This window comes from Polypterus senegalus, chromosome 2 (assembly GCF_016835505.1).
Source record: "Polypterus senegalus isolate Bchr_013 chromosome 2, ASM1683550v1, whole genome shotgun sequence".
In the NCBI taxonomy this organism is placed as follows: Eukaryota; Metazoa; Chordata; class Cladistia; order Polypteriformes; family Polypteridae; genus Polypterus; species Polypterus senegalus.
In genome coordinates, this window is record NC_053155.1 from 263,185,634 (window position 1) to 263,192,936 (window position 7,303).

The following is a 7,303-nucleotide window of genomic DNA, read 5'->3' on the forward strand; positions in this document are numbered from 1 at the left end:
GTCCACATGACCGTCATCATCAAGTTCTTCCATGAGAACTCTGAATACAATGAGGACTGATTGAGATCATTGATGTTAGGTAGAATGCCTAGAGGTGGCTGGGTGGTCTCATGGCCTTGGATCCTCTGCAGATTTTATTTATTTCTCCAGCTGTCTGGAGTGTTTTTTTTTTTAATTTTTTTTGTCCTCCACGGCTATTGGACCTTACTTTATCCATCTATCCATTATCCAACCCGCTCTATCCTAACTACAGGGTTACGGGGGTCTGCTAGAGCCAATCCCAGCCAGCACAGGGAGCAAGGCAGGAAAAAAACCCCGGGCAGGGCGCCAGCCCACACACACATACACACCAAGTACACACTAGGGACAATTTAGAATCGCCAATGCACCTAACCTGCATGTCTTTGGACTGTAGGAAGAAACCCATGTAGATACGGGGAGAACATGCAAACTCCACGCAGTGGACCTTACTTTATTCTTTGTTAATTAGTATTGCCTAATTTTGTCTTTTTTTCCTCTATCTTCATCCTGTAAAGCACTTTGAGTCACATCATTTGTATGAAAACATGCTATAGAAATAAATATTGTTGTTGCAGGTGGGAGACCACAAGAAGGCTTAAAATGGCCATTTCAGGATGAGCCAAACCAGGATATATGGGTTGCCCAACCACCAGGCACTCGCCAGCGAATGACAACCCCAGGCTTGGCTCCAGGAGTAGGTCCCGGTAACCCCATCCCAGGAAGGATACAATGTTTTTTAAGTTGTATCATCAGGAGGGTCACTGTGAACCATTCTTTATCTGACCTTTCAGTCTAAACCTGTTTGCCAAGAGAAACCCTACTAGGAGCACAAAGCACCAGACAACCTAAGGTACACAAGCCCCACCACCATGTCAAGGTGACAATCCCAGGGTCCCCACTTTGAGAATAATATAATAAATAAATCCAACATAATTTGGCAACATTTAATGCATGGGATAGGGTCCACCCTGCAGGGCCATTCTTAGGCATGGGCGAGCAGGGGCCCCATCATTCAAGGTTTATTATTTATTTTTTTTAAGATTGATGCAAGCTATGTATCTGTACTACGAAGTTTAATGTTAAGCTTTACGGGGGCTTGGTGCGTTCGCTATGACCAGGGCCCTGCGCAGGCGGAGCCCTGTTACGACACGCCCCCACAAAGTCAATAAATAGAGTGCTCTCGTCGGAGGAGACCATTCCATTCCAGACCACGGTTGCATCGTGAGCGTGGGTGCGGACGTGTTTTTCTGTCGCGTAAAACGCTTTCTTCCCTTTTTCGCATTTGCATTGGCCTTATCGTACTCCACTCGTAACTGCGTCTTATTCACGTTAGCAGTTTCGCACGTACCATATTAATATGAAACGGAGTTATCCATCCGGTGCTGCTAAATGAAAGAAAAAGGCAGACGATGTAGCCTTTATTGAGACACAAAATGGAGCTTTGCTGAACTTTGTCGTGGCCGAAAAGGTGCATTCTCCTACTGATTCCTTTCAAAACCAACCAGCAGTAAGCAACGAGCAACATGCCAGTTACTGTCACTGCTGGAGAACGCAGCTTTTCTAAGCTAAAGATAATCAAGAATTACCTCAGGACAACCATATTACATTGAGAGAGATGTTGTCCAATCGCTTGATTACTCAACATTAATTAAAGATTTGACAAGTGATAAAGCATGAAAAGTTGATTTCATTTCTTGAGCTTTATTCTGGAATGTTCTTTAGCCCAAGTTTTAATTTGGTAGAAAAAAAATGGAAAACTGTATAAAAAAAAACACTTTTTAATTGTGACAAAAAAAATAAATAAAATGCTCTAAAATGTATAAAAATATGCACCACTGCACTGCACATTTTGCACACGCTGGGTTTAGCTACATACCTCCACACAGTGCCCAGTGGAAACTGGTCAAATCTGGCTGAACTTTAGTAGCTGATACTACATGCATTAGGGCCTCCACAGTCTAATTATGCACAGGACACCCAACGTCCTAAGAACGACCCTGCACCCTGATCCAAAATTTGATTACATGTGTATGAGATTACATTATTAAAAAGAGGGAGAAGAAGAAGAAGAAGAAGACAATCTTGTTATTAAAGTGACTCAGGTGTCCTCATATTAAAATGTTGAAAAAGACAACAATCATCTGTGACAAGGTCCACAGCACCTTTATCTCAGCTTATCTGCTTTAGTACACATGGTCTCCCCATACAGCTTCGAGCCCCTGTGCACCTCAGCCGCTAGTGTTTTGTGATGAGACTCGGCAGCCTGGTCCCTGCCTTTGAGCCCACCTTCAGCTTTGTGCCCTCTTATTTTGTCACTTTTCTAACTCCACTCTTAATTCTCTTTTCCTAAAGTAGGCCAGTTAATCTGATACCTGGGCTTTGTATGTAAAGTGAGATATGAAGAATTTTTTTGCTTTGTTGTGGGCTTTTATTTGCAAGGAGAAGAAAGAGGAGGCGGTGTGGGTTGAGATCTGAATTTTTATGATGTTCCTCCAAGCAGAGATCCCCTTGCGTTAAATGAATCCTCCTCTGTGAGTCGGCTGACTGAAGTGTCGATTACTACCTGCAGCACATTCCACTTCATAGTCCATCGAGTTTTCAGACACAACAAAGAGCCCTTATTGCGACTTGTACACGCTGGCTCTTGGTGGAAATGGAGCTGTGTGCTGGATAACAAAGCCACACAAAGCACACTTTGTGCAGTGCGGGAGCAACTTCATCTCTATCAGTTCATACGAGAGTGTTGCTTCAAGCATCTTGAGGCTTCCTTTGACAGAGGGTAGCTTACAATGCCAAGTGTTTTTTGTGCCATGCTGTAGATGTGAAAGAGTCATCCTGCTGTTTTTCTTTTTTACTTCTGAATGATGGGATTATGCAAAATAACTCCTAATTCTTCTTTACTGACTGGGCAGGATTTTGTTTTTTTTAATTCAAAAATAAGTGCGCCTTTGCCTGGGACACAAAACCCACACAAGCTGACTCAATGGCTTTTTGCATGAAAACTGAAGGGCAGGAGAGACGGCATGAACTCAGCTCTTAAATCAAGCTGGGCGCTCCAAAGCGCACTGAAAGCAGCGTGTGATGTTGGCACAAAGAAGGCAAAACTACCGAAGAAGTCAGGGCTGGGAAAAAAATATCTGTCCCTTCCTGGTTTCTACTGTTACTGGAAGATTTTGACACTGAAAGTTTTTATGTCTTCAGCCAGCATCTGATTTGATAACTGAGCCTAAGAGACTCGTAACAACAAAAAGTCGAATTGAAAAACAGTTCAAAAGTGATTACCCCTTGATCGTGCCACTTTTAATTGCAAGGCTTTCTATAATTCAATTCCATTCTTTCACAGCACTGTGGAGGAATTGCAGCCAGTTCCGGTGCTAAGTTAATTTGCGCCCCAGGCCAAGCAGACTGCTCAGTGGGTAACCCTTTTATGATGTGCACCCTAGGTGAATGCTTCATTTGCCTTAATGGTGCCGCCGGCCCTGATTGCAGCCCACTCTTTCCTGTAGAACTTTAATTCAGAAATACAAGTTGGTTTTTGACCATGAACTACAAGGTTCATGTCCTGTCGGTTCACCGACAAAAGTGCGATAGACATATGTGCCCCGACAAAACCGCGATGGACAAATGAGCGCCGACAAACCCGCTAACTGTTTTTCGACAAATGCGCGCCAACAAAATCGTGAGAGAGGCCAAGAGAGTGGGACGCCCTTGCTGCAATTCTTCCTACATATGCAGGCCGTGATCTTAAGGACTATCTGCATGCCGTGCTGATGACATGCCGCGTCTCATAATATAGACTTCTAAAATAAACATTATTATATATGCTTTGAACTAGTAATTCATATTTAATGAAACTTTCGCGATTCTGTCAGGGCGATTTTGATGGCGCGCATATGTCTGTCGCGCAAATGTCGGGTCACAGTCCTGTCACATCATCTCCATCAGGTTTCCATGTGGATTTTGATTAGGCCAGCCCAAAATCTTTGATTTTGATTCTTTTTAGGACTTACTTTCGTGTTTTGGTTCATTGTCTTGCTGCATGAACAAGCGATGCATCAGCTTTAGCTCTCAGACAGAAGACCAGATATTCTTCTTAGGAAAGAACCAGAGTTTCAAGCCACTCAGATCTTGAGATAGCAAAGTATCCTCTTGCCATCAAACTACACCACCATGTTATGTTCATGTTGGTATGACGAAAAGCTGTGTTTGCTTTATGACAGATATAGTGGGAGTTCTTCAAGAATTTCTCTTGATCATGGTATTAGGTATTTGTGGAATCTTTGACTCTGATCATAAGGGTCAGAACATATGGGGTTCATGCAGAGCAGCACTGGCACTATCAAACCTGGCTGTGTTCACTCACTAGACTCTGACTGTAACCGGGTTGATTTAAGGAGGGAGCGTTCACACACTGCCAGTTGGCGCTGGATAATTTTGTTAAACTAATGAGTGACGTAAATAAGAAAAAAAAAATCTTGAACGAAAACCTGAAAACATTCAGTGTCAGAATTTTGCCATAGTTTGGGAAAATTGGGATATACTCATTTCATACATCATGAAGACCTTTGATAGGCTGGTCCTAAAACAGCTCAGATCCCTGGTTTCAGGACATCTGGATCCTCTGTAGTTTGCCTGTCAGACACATAGATATGGAGGATGCTCTCATCTACATGCGCCACAGAACCTACACCCACTTGGACAAAGTCAGCACCACAGTCAGGATCATGCTATTTGGTTTTTCCAGTGCCTTTAACACCATTCTGCTTCTTTGACAGGAGAAAAAAGCTCAAGATGTTGCATCTTGATGCCCCCACAATCTCCTGGATCATGGACCACCTGACCAGCAGACAGTGGTTTGTGAGGCTCAGGGACTGGGTGTCAGAAATGGTGATGTGTAGCACTGGAGCACCTTAGAGAACTGTCCTGTCTACTTTCCTGTTTACGCTCTACACAATAGACTTCCAGTATACCAGCGTTTGCCACCTACAGAAATTTTAAGATGACTCCTCCATCATTTATAATGGAGATGACTCGGAGTACAGGAAGGTTGTGGAAGACTTTGTCTTGAGATGCAGGGAGAACCAACTGCAACTCAACATCAGCAAGACAAAGGAGCTGGTGGTGGACTTCCAGCATGACAAAGAGCCACTGAGACCAGTCACCATTTAGGGGGAGGACATGGATGTGGTGTAGAGCTACAAAAACAACAAACTGGACTGATCTGACAACAAAGTGGCACAGTACAAGACGTTCCAGAGCAGACTGTACTTGAATAGCAGACTCAGGTGTTTTGATGTGTGCAGCAAGGTGCTGGAAATGTTCTACCAGTCCATGGTAGCCAGTGTGATGTTCTAGGCTGCAGTCTCCTGGGGAAGCACAAAGCCTGAACAAACTTATCAGAAAAGCCCACTCTATCACGGGGCGAACTCTGGACACACTAGAACCTGGGGTGGAAAAGAGGATGGTGACAAAATTAGATGCCATTATAAAAAATCCCCTCCAGGAGGCGCTCTCTTAGAGCACAGGCTCATTTCACCAATGTGTGCTAAGAAGTGCCTCTGGGGGTCTTTTCCTCCCATTGCTACCAGGCAATTCAGTGCCTTCTCCCGATGTATTCTTTAAGTTCAATTTGAAATTTGTATGCATTATACATTTATTTATTTACTTACTTATCAGTTGGTTGATTGATTGGCTATATTTGTCATATGAGTCTTTGTTTTTTATGCTCCCGCTGCTGTATGTATCTGAATTTCCTCAATTTTTCTCAATTACATAATCTTAGTGAACTATGGAAAGCTATGTCACGCACCTGTGAGCTCCCATCATGTAACATGACATCCGCAGTGACTCGGTCACAGTACTCTGCAAGTAGCCAAGATGAGCTCAGACACATTTGATTTTATCACAAGTCATTGCAGTGAGCGTCTACTTGTGGCGAGAAATGACAAACAATTAGCACTCAGCTAGAAGTACAATGCATACGTTGCCACAAGCAGAGAAGAATCCAGTCAAATCCACAAGAGAACTCCGTGAGGGACTCATGAATTTCTTTTTTTTTTAATTTTATTAATTTTAACTAAAAGCAGGTAACAATCCATACAATCAAATCAATCTTAACAAAACCAAATTTCAACCGCCACCCAAAAGAAAGAGAAGAGAGCCAGCCAGCAAAGCAAAATCTTTGAAGCAACATGGAAGGAAGAGTATCCTTTTTTCCCCTGATATAGAAGCTTAATCTAAAATGTTATTGATTAGATCCTGTCATGTTTTTTTTAAAAAGTTTTGAATGGATCCTCTAAGTGAGAATTTGATTTTTTCCAATTTCAGATAGTATAGTATAGTATTGTATGGGCAGAGTGGTGGCTCTGAGGCTAGGGATCTGCACTAGCAATCAGAAGGTTGCCAGTTTGAATCCCGTAGATGCCAAAAGGGACTCTGCTCTGTTGGGTCCTTGAGCAAGGCCCTTAACCTTCAATTGCTCCGTCCTGGGTATGACGTTAATTTGCATCCATCCACGCATGTACGCCCTCCAACCTGCGGGGAAAAACTTGGGGGTTGGTGGAAGAATTGGCACTCCAGCCACCTTAAAAAAAACCTCACACTGTCCTGAACTAGTGTGGTGCTGAGGTTGCACTCGGATCCTAATCTGGATCCTGAGTTGGTTTGAGGCGGGTGCGGCAATGCGCTGTATCAGTGTGTGCTCCTAACCCCTTTCTCAGATAGTATAGGACATCAGTCACCCACTGACTTAAAGGTGCTGGGTGGGGATTCTTCCAGTTGAGCACGATAAGTCTATGTGTTAGTAGCGAGGTAAAGGCAATTACGATTTGTTTGTCTTTCTCCACTTTAAGCCCATCAGGGGGTCCACCAAACACAGCTGTTAATGGGTTAGGAGGGATTGAGACACCAAGGCTGACTGTTAGGCATTCAAAAATTTTTGCGGGACTCACAAATTTCGCCATGCTATTCCTAGCTGTCTAATCAGACATCCTGAATACAGGAACTGTAGCCATTACCTTTAAAATATATTATTTCCCGTGTACTTTAGATGTTGCAAACATGCCTCAGAATTACAGAAGGCTCATTTCGATGCTTTTTATTCCACATTGCAACTCCGGTACCCATTAGTTCCATTATAAAATGCAAGAGCAGGCTAGGTATTTTTTACAGTTTAAAAAAATTGCATCACGTTACAGAAACAATTACATGTGGCAAATTAATATGTACCACAATTGTGAAGAAATAATTTCAATATGAAAAACACCAAACTTATCCTTCATGT